The 16,710-nt window shown below is 41.5% G+C and overlaps 1 pseudogene across 1 annotated transcript; it reads left to right on the top strand.

Moving 5' to 3' along the window:
* Positions 1 to 238: 238 nt before the first annotated feature.
* Positions 239 to 5,583, top strand: LOC311138335 (prostamide/prostaglandin F synthase-like; annotated as a pseudogene). Its single transcript has 6 exons — positions 239 to 257; positions 381 to 432; positions 1,030 to 1,087; positions 2,878 to 2,953; positions 3,707 to 3,823; positions 5,521 to 5,583. The product of its transcript is annotated as a prostamide/prostaglandin F synthase-like (transcript).
* The last annotated feature ends 11,127 nt before the right edge of the window (positions 5,584 to 16,710 follow it).

Genomic DNA, 16,710 nt, shown 5'->3' with positions numbered 1-16,710 from the left:
CCATTACATGAAATCCAAATAAAAATAAATTTAAATTACAGGTTTTAATGCAACAAAATAGGAAAAACGCAGAGGGGGATGAATACTTTTGCAAGGCACTGTAGTTACTTTGCAATTACAGCTTTTTCTGTCATTTACAATCAATAGAAGCTTTGTCAACCTTACACTACATACATAGCTTCCTTATGTAACACCCAGTGAGAGAGAGTGTGTCACAAGGAGCCATAGTTACATAGTCATGGCCATTTCCTTAGAAAGTAATAAACCTTCCTCCTGGTGGATTCCACAGCCAACCTTAAATGCCCTGCCTTGATCTCCATGGTATGTGTTTTGAGAATTTGTGAATCATATCATAATCCTCCTGCTGTCTTCTGTGGCAGATATTTACACTGACGAGAAAAAGCAATGCAACAAGGACCTGGGCTTCAAAAGGTAAGCTGGGCCGTCTGTACTACTTACTTATCTACAGTGGTGGAAAAAGTACCCAATTGTCATACTTGAGTAAAAGTAAAGATACCTTAATAGAAAATGACTATCAAAAGGAAAAGTATAAATCATATAAAATTCCTTATATTAAGCAAACTATATGGCACCATTTTCTTGTTTTTTAAATTTACAGATAGCCAGGGGACATCACCAACACTGAGACATCATTTACAAACGAAGCTTAGTGAGTCCGCTGGATCAGAGGCAGTAGTGATAACCAGGGATGTTCTCTTGATAAGTGTGTGAATTAGACAATTTTCCTGTCCTGCTAAGCATTCAAAATGTAACAACTACTTTTGGGTGTCAGGGAAAATGTACATAATTGTCTTTAGGAATGTAGTGAAGTAAAAGTAAAAGCAGTCAAAAATATAAATAGTAAAGTAAAGTACAGATACCCCAAAAAACAACTTAAGTAGTACTTTCAAGTATTTTTACTTAAGTACTTTACACCAGTGCTTATCTATGTGTACTTGGAGTGCCAAGAAGAAACAAATGGATCTTGCATAGATCTAACATTTGTAATATAATCTTACATTTGTACAGAGCTCTGAGTGTGGTTCCTGCAGCACTGGGGAAGAAAATAGGAGAGGTCATGACAAAGGTAATGTCTGTGATTGCACTTTGTCCAATAACATTGCTTCATCATGGTTGACAAGTGAGGGGTTTATGTTCAGTTGATACTGCATGTACACTACCATTCAAAAGTTTGGGGTCACTTAGAAATGTCCTTGTTTTCAAAAGAAAAGCAATTTTTTTTTCCATTAAAATAACATCAAATTGATCAGAAATACAGTGTAGACATTGTTAATGTTGTAAATTGTAGCTGGAAATGGCAGATTTTTAATGGAATATCTACATAGGCGTACAGAGGCACATTATCAGCAACCATCAGTCCTGTGTTCCAATGGCACGTTGTGTTTGCTAATCCAAGTTTATCATTTTAAAAGGCTAATTGATCATTAGAAAACCCTTTTGCAATTATGTTAGCACAGCTGAAAACTGTTGTGCTGATTAAAGAAGCAATAAAACTGGCCTTCTTGAGACTAGTTGAGTATCTGGAGCATCAGCAATTGTGGGTTCGATTACAGGCTCAAAATGGCCAGAAACAAATAACTTTCTTCTGAAACTCGTCAGTCTATTCTTGTTCTAAGAAATGAATGCTATTCCATGTGAGAAATTGCCAAGAAACTGAAGATATCGTACAACGCTGTGTACTACTCCCTTCACAGAACAGCGGAAAACTGTCTCTAACCAGAATAGAAAGAGCAGTGGGAGGCCCCGGTGCACAACTGAGCAAGAGGACAAATACATTAGAGTGTCTAGTTTGAGAAACAGACACCTCACAGGTCCTCAACAGGCAGCTTCATTAAATAGTACTGGCCCCATATCTCAGACTGCCCATCTTAATCTTTTATTGGCCAGTCTGAGATATGGCTTTTTCTTTGCAACTCTGCCTAGAAGGTCAGCATCCCGCATTTTGCGGGTACTATTTAATGAAGCTGCCAGTTGAGGACCTGTGAGGCGTCTGTTTCTCAAACTAGACACTAATGTATTTGTCCTCTTGCTCAGTTGTGCCTCCCACTCCTCTTACTATTCTGGTTAGAGCCAGTTTGTGCTGTTCAGTGAATGGAGTAGTACACAGCTTTGTACGAGATCTTCAGTTTCTTGGGAATTTCTCTCATGGAATAGCCTTCATTTCTCAGAACAAGAATAGACTGACGAGTTTCAAAAGAAAGTTAATTGTTTCTGGCCATTTTGATCCTGTAATCGAACCCACAATTGCTGATGCTCCAGATACTCAACTAGTCTCAATTAGGCCAGTTTTATTGCTTCTTTAAATCAGCACAACAGTTTTCAGCTGTGCTAACATAATTGCAAAAGGGTTTTCTAATGATCAATTAGCCTTTTAAAATGATAAACTTGGATTAGCAAACACAACGTGCCATTGGAACACAGGACTGATGGTACGCCTATGTAGATATTCCATTAAAAATCAGCCGTTTCCAGCTACAATAGCCATTTACAACATTAACAATGTCTACACTGTATTTCTGATCAATTTGATGTTATTTTAATGTACAAAAAAATTGCTTTTCTTTCGAAAACAAATACATTTCTAAGTGAACCCAAACTTTTGAACGGTAGTGTATATGATCGCTTCTGTCTGCGGACTCGAAGTGGAGTGCGTTTTACATGGTTTATCTTCTGCTCTACCCTCCAGGCCAAATATGTTTTTAAATGTTTTATTGTCACATACACAGGATAGGTGCTGTGAAATGTGTTGTTTTACAAGGTCAGCCATAGAAGTACGTCGACCCTAGAGCAAATTAGCGATAAGTGCCTTGTCGGCTCGGGTATTCTTACCAACGACCTTCCGTTTACTGGCCAAAGGTCAACCTCAAGCGATTCAGGGGAACTTCACTGGGGGACCTCCTACAGAGTGGGGGCATGCTCATCGTGGCCAAAGGTAGGTCCAGACAAAGACACAGAGGATGAGAAAAGGTTGAAGTACATTCCAGATATACACCAGACTGAACCATATATAGCTCGGTAATACATTATGCAGCTGTAAAAGGGTGTCAAGGGTTAGCCTGTATGGGAGGACATCTCACAGCTGTTGTGAGTAGATTTGATAACATTTCTGATTGCTGGAAAGATAAGGTTTTCAAATATTAACTAAATACATTGAAGATGTATTGTAGTAAGTCTGATGAGTTAAAGATAGACTCAGCGAGATGACCTTGCCACGAGCACCGCTGCAGGTATTGAGATGAGCGGCATTCAAGACTTTGCTCTCACACAGACACGCAGAGTATCTATATATGTGCACAGTTGCGCTTCGTGCTAGTACATTTACATCATTTAGCAGACGCTCTTATCCAGAGCGACTTACAAATTGGTACAACGTGATAGCTGTGGGACCCTTCTCAGTTGTTGCGGAAATTGACCCACTACTGCTGTTTACTTTGTGCATCTATGTAATCTCACGGAGTATACCTTTAAGTTAAGGGAACTTAAAAAAAAATAAGAATGTCAAACACGTCGGTCACTTTTTGTGTGTTGGTACCAATGATGTATACTGGTAAGTACTACTGAAGACTCTCCATCAGAGGGCAGTGTGGGACCATGTCAATTGCCACTGGACTGGTATTTGAGGTATTTGAGGTAGATGGCCTGCATCTCAGGCCCTGTCCACCCATGCTGTGTGTGTACTATACAGGTGGTGAAAAAGTCATTTTGCACTTTGTCCAGGATTCACCCAGAGACTATGTACCATTGGAGGACATTTCCAAGGCTCTCGACATCAGCCAATGTACAGGCAGGGAAGAGACCACAGGTAAGAGGAGCTGATTGTGGACTTCAGGAGGAACCAGGCTGGACACGCCCCCATCCTCATCAACGGGGCAGCCGTGGAAACGGTCAATAACTTCAAATTCCTCGGCGTACACATCTCACAGAAGCTCAAATGGTCTAACCACATGGACACCGTAGTGAAGAAGGCACGACAGCGACTCTTCAACCTCAGGATGCTGAGGGAATTCGGCCTGTCCACAAGGGCCCTCACAGTGTTCTACAAGAGCACCATCGAGAGCATACTGTCGGGCTGCATCACAGCCTGGTACGGCAACTCCACTGCCGCGGACCGCAAGGCTCTTCAGAGGGTGATACGAGCAGCCGAACGCACCATTGGGTGCACACTGCCTGCCCTACAGGACACCTACAGCACCAGGTGTCGCAGGAAGGCCAAGAAGATCATCAGGGACCCCAGCCACGCCATGTTCTCCCTGCTTCAATCACACAGACGCAGGCAGTACAGGAGCATCATGGCAAAAACTGGAAGACTGGCTAATAGTTTCTACCCTCAGACCATCAGTATGAAAAAAAAAATTTGAAAAAAAAATTATGCACTCACTAACTGTAAGTCGCTCTGGATAAGAGCGTCTGCTAAATGACTAAAATGTAAAATCAGGCTGCTGAATAGCCACCATTAGTCAGCTACCTGCTCCCTCCTCCCCCTGCTACTCCCCCTATGGACATTCCCCCCTGCTACTCTTCCCCATGGACACACCCTCAACTCTCACTTACCTCACCTGCTACTCCCCCTATGGACAACAGACTTTACGCTGCCCCCACCCCAATGGACATGTATTTATTCATCACTGCCAGTTGTTATTATGTATACAGTGCTATTTCTATTTCTATTGTTTTATTACCATTCTCATTATTTTAATTCACTAGTCCTGCATGTTGGAGCACGAAGCCTAAGATTTTCACTGTACCCTGCAATCACACCTGCAACCCTGTACAATCTGAATCTGAATCTAAAACAAGAGAGAGATAAGCTTTCGGCACGCATCTGCCATTGCCAGTGAGTGAGCTGAGCATCATTGGTTGAGTCAGTGAAACTGGAAAGCTTTTTTAGGACTATAATTTCCTCCTCATATTGTACAATATGTTTGTCTCCACACACCTAGGTCTAGGCTTTTGATGAATTGAAGACAAGGTTGTTTTTATTGATTTCAGATTCTCAGTTTGTCAGTGTCCAAGTAGCCTGTCATTTTGATCATTTGTGAGGTATTAAAAAATATTCTGCTAAATTCTCCAGTCATGATGTAGAATTCATGAAATGCATTTATAAAGGCCACATTTTTCCCGAACCCTAGGATACAAAAAATCCTCTCCATGTGTGCAACTTCTGCAAGGGCCTCTACCCTACTGATCTATGCCAGTATGTAAAAGAGATGATAATGCATTCAATGCTTTATGATAAAGGAGATTTTTTTTTCATGATTGTTTTATATTCTGGTACCTCAAGGGTATTACCGGGCTCACTTTTTGTTCCGGCACTTCCCAATTTACAAATGAAGCACTGGTGAGAGCTCCAGTAATTCCCTTCTCCAGGCAAATAATCAAATGGAACAGCACAATTACTGAACAATTTTACTTTCAACATTTTTAAACAAACATTTCCCCATTGTTTCTCACAAAAAGGCAATTTCACTCTGCCCTTTCCTCTTCTTTTTCTTCTGTTAGTTCTCAAGAGAAATAAACAGAGGGTCATACTTCCAGGCCACTGAGGGGCTGGTCACCCGGTGATTGTTAGGGATGTCTGCACGCCTAAGAGGCCTAGCATGTGGGACACAACCACAGGCTGCCCCCTGGAAGGGCGATGTGCTGCTAACACTTCACGGTGCCAGGCCCAGAGCAAGCGCAGCGTGGGGGGTTTCCTTCGTGACACTGCTGAGAACAAGCAGATGTCCTCTCAGCAGCTTGGGATTCGTCGTGAGCACAGCAGTCCTTTATGTTTTCTTACAGGGTTGAAGAGGTGGGTGAAATCAGGCTTTAGGCTCCAATGTCGGCACTACAATCTCCGTAGTAATGCGGTTTGTAAGCCTGGAAGGAGATACATTTCACAGATACCAACCATGAAAAGATGGCTATCATGAATAAAAAATGACAATATGAGTTAAAAAAGCATGTGGGTGTTTGATAATTACAGAAGCACAAGTTTAGACTTCATCTGACAATGCAGTGAAATACAGACGGAAATCCAGAAAGGACCCCACCTCGCCCGGGGTGGGGGTGTTTATATGCCCACATAGGTCCACTGGCCTGGCCTGTCTGGCAGTAAACACAGTGTCACTCACAGGCTCTTATCTGTGTCTGGATCAGACCTGGAAATCCTCCAGTTCTCCCAGGGGAATCACCTCAGGCACCGGCACCTCCGGCTCTGTGCCCCTGGCCAGGGGCCCCAGGGGTGAGGCACATTGTTCGATGTTTTCCCTCAGGAAGCCAGGAGGGTCCCCCTGGACAGGGCTTGGTGCACATTGCATTGTGACGTGGTCCCTACATTTTACACTAGAGTCAAGCTTCTGTGCTGCACTTCAAAGAAGCCATGCGTTTCTCTTATTAGAAGTTTGAATTGAGTTAATGTCATAGAACCTTCTAGGAGACCTACCATCTGTGGCAGGGGCCAGTTCCTGTGGCCAAGGCCAAGCCCTGTTCTCAATGACGTATTAACATGAAATTGTTTGAGGCAACACTTAGCTGCCCTAGTTGGCTGTTAATTCCTGCCATTAGCTAGGTTTCCATCCAATTGGTGACAGATGTTCATGAAAATATTTTTAAAATCTGCATAAAGGTGAATCATATTTTTTTTAAACATCTGTAGCCTAATAAACTGCATGCTTTCCGGAGTCATTGTGGGAGGACCACACAACATACACTACATTACCAAAAGTATGTGGACACCTGCATGTCAAACATCTCATTCCAAAATCATGGGCATTAATATGGAGTTGGTCCCCCCTTTGCGGCTATAACTCCACTCTTCTGGGAAGGCTTTCCACTAGATGTTGTAATATTGCTGCGGGGACTTGCTTCCATTCAGCCACAAGAGCATTAGTGAGGTCGGGCACTGATGTTGGGCGATTAGGCCTGGCTCGCAGTCTGCGTTCCATTTCATCCCAAAGGTGTTCGATGGGGTTGAAGTCAGGGCTCTGTGCAGGCCACCATTTCGGTATGGACCTTGCTTTGTGCACAGGGACATTGTCATGCTGAAACAGGAAAGGGCCTTCCCCAGTGCTTCATTTGTACATTGAGATGTGCTGGAACAAAAAGTGAGCTGGTTGTGACCCGAGGTGCTCCGAGGTACCAGAACGCATGAAAAAAATCTCCTTTACAATAAAGCATTGCATGAATTATAATCTCTTTTGCATACTGGCATAGATCAGTAGAGTAGAGGCGCTTGCAGAAGTTGCACACATGGGTTACATTTTTGTAGCCTAGGGTTCGGGAAGAATGTAGCCTTTATAAACGCATTTCATGCAATTCTACATCATTTTAGATTACTGGAGACTTTAGCAGAACATTTTGTAATACCTCACAAATGACAGGCTACTTTGACACTGACAAACTGAGAATCTGAGAACAATAAAAAACGACCTTGTCTTTAATCCATCAATAGCCTGGACCTAGGTGTGTGGAAACACACATATTGTACAATATGAGGAGGAAATTATAGTCCTAAAAAAGCTTTCCATATTCACTGACTCACCCAATTATGCTCAGCTCACTCACTGGCGATGGCCGATGCGCTCGTTTACTTGGTAAAACAATGTTGTTCGCTCAATAGGCCTATTTGGAAGTTGATAACTTGGTAGGCTACAGACAGATTAGTCTTCTCTTTTCAGCAGGATCCATTTGAATTCCATACCTGTATTTTCCCGGGATTGTATTTGAATTATTGCGAAAGCCTGTTTAGGCTGCATGCTGTTCACTGACAGATTTGCTGCGCGTTCCCGACTGTAGGCATGCCTCGTGATTGGGCTACACGCAATCCACAGCTAGTCAATTAAAAAAAGTAACTATTTATAGGCCTACTCTTGGTGTAGTATTCGGAATGATTTCATTTATTTCTGAACAGACAGCAGTAATTCTTTAACTTTGGCAAATGTATTTCAATTTATCATGGGTGCTGCAGCACCTCCAGAACCCTTCGCCCGGCTACGATTCTATAAAGAAAAATAAACGATTAAGTGCAACGCTGGAGAGATGAGAGTTGCAGGTTCATGTCTATCAGAGTAGAGAGAGGGAGAGATATCATATAAAATGAATCTCATTCTAGTTCTGTGCGAGATACAGGCGTGCTTCTCTCTCTCACTACAGCAATGGCCACACGTTGGTCTCTATAGTCTACAATGTTGCGCAAATCATAAACCCTGGCCTGCCCAACACGAATCAATTAACAGGCACGTTTTCACATTACGTTTTTTAGGGGGCAGCCAGGGGAATTACAGAGGAGTCAACTTGAGTTGGCCTAACTCTGATTGCTTTTATTATCATTTTTACATTGCAAACAGTTAAAAATATTTTCATGCCAAGTGAGTTACCGGATAATGGTAACTCACTTGGGCAAATGGGTTCCAGAACAATACAGTCCAAAACTGAGAGGTGCCGGATCCTGTTCTTGCAGGATCCAGTTCACATTAAGCACTGGCCTTCCCCAAACTGTTGCCACAAAGTTGGAAGCACAGAATCGTCTAGAATGTCATTGTATGCTGCAGTGTTAAGATTTCCCTTCACTGGAACTAAGGGGCCTAGCCCGAACCATTAAAAACAGTACCAGACCATTATTCCTCCTCCACCAAACTTTACAGTTGGCACTATGAATTAGGGCAGGTAGCGTTCTCTTGGCATCCGCCAAACCCAGATTTGTCCGTCGTTGGACTGCTAGATAGTGAAGCATGATTCATCACTCCAGAGACCACGTTTCCACTGCTCCAGAGTCCAATGGCGGCGAGCTTTAAACCACTCCAGCCTACTCTTGGCATTGCGCATGGTGATCTTATGCTAGTGTGCGGCTGCTTGGCCATGGAAACCCATTTCATGAAGCTCCCGACGAACAGTTCTTGTGCTGACGTTGCTTCCAGGGCAGTTTGGAAATCGATAGTGAGTGTTGCAAATGAGGACAGACGATTTTTACTCGCTTCACGCTTCAGCACTCAGTGGTGCCGTTCTGTGAGCTTGTGTGGCCTACCACTTCGCGGCTGAGCCGTTGTTGCTCCTAGAGGTTTCCACTTCACATTAACAGCACTTACAGTTGACCGGGGCAGCTCTAGCAGGGCAGAAATTTGACGAACTGCTTTGTTGGAAAGGTGGCATCCTATGACGGTGCCAAATTGAAAGTCACTGAGCTCTTCAGTAAGGCCATTTTACAGCCAATGTTTGTCTATGGAGATTGCGTGGCTGTGTGCTCGATTGTATACACCTGTCAGCAATGGGTGTGGCTGAAATAGCCAAATCCACTAATTTGAAGGGGTGTCTTTGAAGGGGCATACTTTTGTATATATAGTGTATCATCGCTTGACTCCAAGTTTACTTCAAGCCCAAGGACCAGTACGTCCTCAGAAATGCAGCATAGAACACGTACAACGCAGAAGGCACAAAGAAAGAGGAAATGAAAATTCTGTCTCTGTCTGTAAAACAAAAAAGAGTTGATATACTAAAGTCCACCTACAGTGGAAAACACATATTATATACCAGCACTACTTACTAGCTATGGAAAAACAGGATGTCTTCCCCTGGATTTGAGCCTACAGACACACTGACTGCCTACTGTTTGTTCTGGAATGACATCTCCAAACTGATTTTAACGTTTCCTCTCGACTGTATTTAGAACTAAAGGGATGTTCTAGAGCGCTGGCTTTCACATGCTGATGAATGTGAGACAGTTATAAATGTCCTACAACAATAGCTACTGCAGCAGGCAGAATATCAGAGAAAAACATGTGGTGGAAAAGCCTACTACTGTAATCTTGGTGCAGTGTGCTTAATCATACTGTGTTACTCACAGTTTACTTACAGTACCTATCCCAGTATTTGTACAATATTTCAATCATCCTCTTTCTGTATTGAGGCTCATCCTCCTGAGTTATGTTTTTGAACAATTGTGTTGGCTTTGAATGAGTATATATATAAAAGAGTACCCATTTTTCAGCCTTTCACTACATAAAATACCATGTGAAATGTTTATCCATATAGTATTATAACCCAGGTATCTCTCAGTGTCTCCTTTAGTGCAACGATGATGTTTGTACCAGATGAAGCCTGAACACACCTTGAATTTGTGACATCTCAAGTGCACTTTAGGGAGGAGAGCTGCACCCCCACCACCAATCAAAAGGGGTAAATCTGGACTGTGAAGCAGGATGATTATAACCTTTAAACCTTTAAAGCTTAAACATTTTTCATAATGGATATCCCAACTGGGTACAACTAAATCAGTTTTCATTCCTGATATAGTAATTCCTAGATGTTCTCCAGCTTGTTAATCCTTATTTATCAATTAATTTGGAAAATGTTATTACACTGAAAAAAGCCCGTTTGTGGGAAAAACTCATTCTGATTGGCTGGGCCTGGCTACCAAGTGGGTGGGTCTATACCCTCCCAGGCCCACCCATGGTTGCACCCCTGCCCAGTCATGTGAAATTCATAGATTAGGGCCAATGAATTTATTTCAATTGACTGATTTCCTTATATGAACTGTAACTCAGTAAAATCTTTGAAATTGTTGCATGTTGCGTTTATATTTTTGTTCAGTACTTTTGCATATATAGTATATGTACAGTCACTAGTGAAAGTCTACACACCCCTTGAACATTCCTCACATTTTGCTGCCTTATAATTTTATCTAAAAAGGGATTAAATATTATTTTTCCCCCCTATCGATCTACACAACCTACTCCACGTTTTTAAAGTGAAAGAAAAATAAGAAATCTTCCAAATTACTAAGAAATAAAAAATGAGGATGTATTGATTGATTCATACCCCAGAGTTAATACTTGGTGGAATCACCTTTGGCAGCCAATGCAGCTGTGATTCATTTTGATTAAGATTCTATTAACCTTGCACAATTCTTAGGGAAACATATATCCATTGTTTTTGTCAAAATTGCATTAACATTTTGGCCCAAATTAAAAACGACAGGTTTTTGTCAAATCCAAATGCACACAACACAGAGTGAAACCCTCTGTATTTTCAAGTATTATGGTGGCAGCATCATGTTAAGGGGTATGCATGTCATCGGCAGGGACTAGGGAGTTTGTCAGAATCAAAATAAATATGAAAGGAGCAAAGCCCAGGTGAAAAGGTTAAGGAAAATGCGCCTCAATCTACTGAAAACCTAACCCTGGGATAGAGTTTTTTTTGTTTTTTTCAGTAAGGAAATTACATACACTTCAGTCTTGACTTAAATATTGCTGTTTATCAATTATTCCCAACCAAATTTACTAAATTAAGCAATTTTTACAAAAACAATGGTTGTTACCGTCAGAGTTGTAAAGTTGGTAGAATATTATTCAAAATGATTCACAGCTGTAATGGCTGCCAAAAGTGCTTCCACCAAGTATTAACTCTGGGGTGTAAAGATATACACAATCAAAACATCTTAGGTTTTTGATTTTCTTCTTAATTTGGAAAATGTCCTCTGTATTTATTTCACTTGGAAAGTGTTGTGTAGCTCTAAAGGACAGAAATCGAATCCCTTTTTAGATTACATTTTTAGGCAACAAAATGTGAAGACTGTGGAAGGGGTGTGTAGACTTTCACTAGGCACTGTACATACAGTGGGGAGAACAAGTATTTGATACACTGCCGATTTTGCAGGTTTTCCTACTTACAAAGCATGTAGAGGTCTGAATTTTTATCATAGGTACACTTCAACTGTAAGAGACGGAATCTAAAACAAAAATCCAGAAAATCACATTGTATGATTTTTAAGTAATTAATTTGCATTTTATTGCATGACATAAGTATTTGATCACCTACCAACCAGTAAGAATTCCGGCTCTCACAGACCTGTTAGTTTTTCTTTAAGAAGCCCTCCTGTTCTCCACTCATTACCTGTATTAACTGCACCTGTTTGAACTCGTTACCTGTATAAAAGACACCTGTCCACACACTCAATGAAACAGACTCCAACCTCTCCACAATGGCCAAGACCAGATAGCTGTGTAAGGACATCAGGGATAAAATTGTAGACCTGCACAAGGCTGGGATGGGCTACAGGACAATAGGCAAGCAGCTTGGTGAGAAGGCAACAACTGTTGGCGCAATTATTAGAAAATGGAAGAAGTTCAAGATGACGGTCAATCACCCTCGGTCTGGGGCTCCATTCAAGATCTCACCTCGTGGGGCATCAATGATCATGAGGAAGGTGAGGGATCAGCCCAGAACTACACGCAGGACCTGGTCAATGACCTGAAGCGAGCTGGGACCAAAGTCTCAAAGAAAACCATTAGTAACACACTACGCCGTCATGGATTAAAATCCTGCAGCGCACGCAAGGTCCCCCTGCTCAAGCCAGCGCATGTCCAGGCCCGTCTGAAGTTTGCCAATGACCATCTGGATGATCCAGAGGAGGAATGGGAGAAGGTAATGTGGTCTGATGAGACAAAAATAGAGCTTTTTGGTCTAAACGCCACTCGCCGTGTTTGGAGGAAGAAGAAGGATGAGTACAACCCCAAGAACACCATCCCAACCGTGAAGCATGGAGGTGGAAACATCATTCTTTGGGGATGCTTTTCTGCAAAGGGGACAGGACGACTGCACCGTATTGAGGGGAGGATGGATGGGGCCATGTATCGCGAGATCTTGGCCAACAGCCTCCTTCCCTCAGTAAGAGCATTGAAGATGGGTCGTGGCTGGGTCTTCCAGCATGATCAATGATCATGAGGAAGGTGAGGGATCAGCCCAGAACTACACAGCAGGACCTGGTCAATGACCTGAAGAGAGCTGGGACCACAGTCTCAAAGAAAACCATTAGTAACACACTACGCCGTCATGGATTAAAATCCTGCAGCGCCATATTTAAATTAAACTATCAATTTAGTGGTTTATGGGATTGTAATACAGATTTAGAATACAATGACTGCACCCTGATGTTGTTGAGTGTTTTGCAGAGCTCTGCGAACACTCTGTCCACACTCCTTCTAAAATACAAACATGTAGTTCAGTCATCAGATGAGGACAGAGCTGCCAGCTGTTTGTTATATAAGACCTTGTAGTTTTTTTTACATGGAGAGCTGAAACTCACATAAACAAGCTATCAACTCCTCATTTATCATTTTTTTTACCCCATCTGGAAGAAATAGGACCATTAGATTGACTTAGGTTTATCTAGGCACAGGTTTACCTACTCTATGTAAAATGTGAATAAACAGTGTTAAAATATCCAACCTGCATTCCACAACAAACTCAGGCCAAACACTACATGTGATGCTTAGACAAGTTCATTTAATCAATTTTACTTAATATCGTCAATAAGTATAGCATTTGTTTTTACACCAAGATGTACAGTAACCTTATAAATTGCATATTACTAATGTAATGCTGATGCAATATGCAATTTATCACAAAACAGCAGAAATTCAGAACATTATAATGTACCCATCATAAACATTTAATAAAATAAAAAGCTTGAAAATTACTCAATAGTTTGAGAAGTAAGGATTTAGCTCAATAGCTCTGTATAATAATCACAATAAAACATTGAAAATGGAGACTTGAAACATCTCAGGTAAACAATCAATTGATAGCGCTAATAAGAGATTTTGAGTCACAACAATCGCTGTTGGTCTAGATAATTATATAGCAGCATGAGCTTTCACCTGTGAATAACAGAGAAGCACACAGCAATGACAAGGTATCATTTTGTTGCTTCAGAAATGTATTTTCTGCGTGTTCCATTTTGGTTTAGAGTTATGCAAGAAAAATGAAAATCCAATTCCAGATAGTCCTGTGTTAGTTTGGGTATTTATTTAATTCTTATGGTCTAAGGAATACTATAGTGGGGAAACGTCCATATATTATCACAGGTTGAAGAAGCTATAATATATATATATATATATATATATATATATATATATATATATATATATATATATATATATATATATATATATATATATATTTATATATACAGTGGGGAGAACAAGTATTTGATACACTGCCGATTTTGCAGGTTATCCTACTTACAAAGCATGTAGAGGTCTGTAATTTTTTATCATAGGTACACTTCAACTGTGAGAGACGGAATCTAAAACAGAAATCCAGAAAATCACATTGTATGATTTTTAAGTAATTAATTTGCATTTTATTGCATGTAGATCGATAGGGGGAAAAAATAAAGAAAAACTAAAAGGTCTGTGAGAGCCGGAATTCTTACTGGTTGGTAGGTGATCAAATACTTATGTCATGCAATAAAATGCAAATTACCGGTAATTACTTAAAAATCATACAATGTGATTTTCTGGATTTTTGTTTTAGATTCCGTCTCTCACAGTTGAAGTGTACCTATGATAAAAATTACAGACCTCTACATGCTTTGTAAGTAGGAAAACCTGCAAAATCGGCAGTGTATCAAATACAGTGAGGGAAAAAAGTATTTGATCCCCTGCTGATTTTGTACATTTGCCCACTGACAAAGAAATTATCAGTCTATAATTTTAATGGTAGGTTTATTTGAACAGTGAGAGACAGAACAACAACAACAAAATCCAGAAAAACGCATGTCAAAAATGTTATAAATTGATTCGCATTTTAATGAGGGAAGTAAGTATTTGACCCCCTCTCAATCAGAAAGATTTCTGGCTCCCAGGTGTCTTTTATACAGGTAACGAGCTGAGATTAGGAGCACACTCTTAAAGGGAGTGCTCCTAATCTCAGTTTGTTACCTGTATAAAAGACACCTGTCCACAGAAGCAATCAATCAATCAGATTCTAAACTCTCCACCATGGCCAAGACCAAAGAGCTCTCCAAGGATGTCAGGGACAAGATTGTAGACCTACACAAGGCTGGAATGGGCTACAAGACTATCGCCAAGCAGCTTGGTGAGAAGGTGACAACAGTTGGTGCGATTATTTGCAAATGGAAGAAACACAAAACAACTGTCAATATCCCTCGGCCTGGGGCTCCATGCAAGATCTCACCTTGTGGAGTTGCAATGATCCTGAGAATGGTGAGGAATCAGCCCAGAACTACACGGGAGTATCTTGTCAATGATCTCAAGGCAGCTGGGACCATAGTCACCAAGAAAACAATTGGTAACACACTACGCCGTGAAGGACTGAAATCCTGCAGCGCCCGCAAGGTCCCCCTGCTCAAGAAAGCACATATACATGCCTGTTTGAAGTTTGCCAATGAACATCTGAATGATTCAGAGGAGAACTGGGTGAAAGTGTTGTGGTCAGATGAGACCAAAATCGAGCTCTTTGGCATCAACTCAACTCGCCGTGTTTGGAGGAGGAGGAATGCTGCCTATGACCCCAAGGACACCATCCCCACCGTCAAACATGGAGGTGGAAACATTGTGCTTTGGGGGTGTTTTTCTGCTAAGGGGACAGGACAACTTCACCGCATCAAAGGGACGATGGACGGGGCCATGTACCGTCAAATCTTGGGTGAGAACCTCCTTCCCTCAGCCAGGGCATTGAAAATGGGTCGTGGATGGGTATTCCAGCATGACAATGACCCAAAACACACGACCAAGGCAACAAAGGAGTGGCTCAAGAAGAAGCACATTAAGGTCCTGGAGTGGCCTAGCCAGTCTCCAAACCTTAATCCCATAGAAAATCTGTGGAGGGAGCTGAATGTTCGAGTTGCCAAACGTCAGCCTCAAAACCTTAATGACTTGGAGAAGATCTGCAAAGAGGAGTGGGACAAAATCCCTCCTGAGATGTGTGCAAACCTGGTGGCCAACTACAAGAAACGTCTGACCTCTGTGATTGCCAACAAGGTTTTTGCCACCAAGTACTAAGTCATGTTTTGCAGAGGGGTCAAATACTTATTTCCCTTCATTAAAATGCAAATCAATTTCTAACATTTTTGACATGCGTATTTCTGGATTTTTTTGTTGTTATTCTGTCTCTCACTGTTCAAATAAACCTACCATTAAAATTATAGACTGATCATTTCTTTGTCAGTGGGCAAACGTACAAAATCAGCAGGGGATCAAATACTTTTTCCCTCACTGTACTTGTTCTCCCCACTGTATGTGTGTGTGTGTGTGTGTGTGTGTGTGTGTGTGTTTCTGTGTGTGTTATGTTTTAATAGACAAAATGTGTATGAAGTACAATTCTCAAAATTATTTTTGTGGCAGCTCTCTAACAAGAAGCCATTTCCCCAGACTGTTTGTCTGTCTGTCTGTCTGTCTGTCTGTATGTCTGTCTGTCTGGTATGTATGTCTGTCTGTCTGTCCGTCCATGAGGCCTCTATAGTGGTTAGTTAACATGCTCCCCACAGTCCTCATACATGCTACAGCACGAAGCTTTTCCATCTCTGGGCCACTGATCAATGGCAGTGATCAAGATGTACCACTTCACCCCTCACCTACACTTGTGGAGTTTCCTTCGTCTTTATTCATACCTACATTCCACCTCTGTGTGGTTATGCCAATGACTGTGTAGTGAGTGTGTGTGTGTGTGTGGGTGTGTGTGTGTGTGTGGGGCGGGGAATGGAAATAAAAATGGAAATAAAAAGTATTTGGACAAATTGTGAACATGTGCTGTCTGTCCTGGGAGTCGTTGTCGAACACCTCGTAGTAATCTCTGAAATGTTGGCATTTTAGACAGCCAAGTCAGACCATGAAAGATATGGGCCATAAAAGGCACTGCTACACCCAGTTTCCCATTTTTGTAGAATACATTATTCTATTTAATTCCTCC

The sequence above is a fragment of the Coregonus lavaretus genome (assembly GCF_964263955.1).
Source record: "Coregonus lavaretus genome assembly, chromosome: 12".
Lineage (NCBI taxonomy): Eukaryota > Metazoa > Chordata > Actinopteri > Salmoniformes > Salmonidae > Coregonus > Coregonus lavaretus.
The sequence above is the reverse complement of the archived record's forward strand: the minus strand, read 5'-3'. Positions and strand labels throughout refer to the sequence as shown.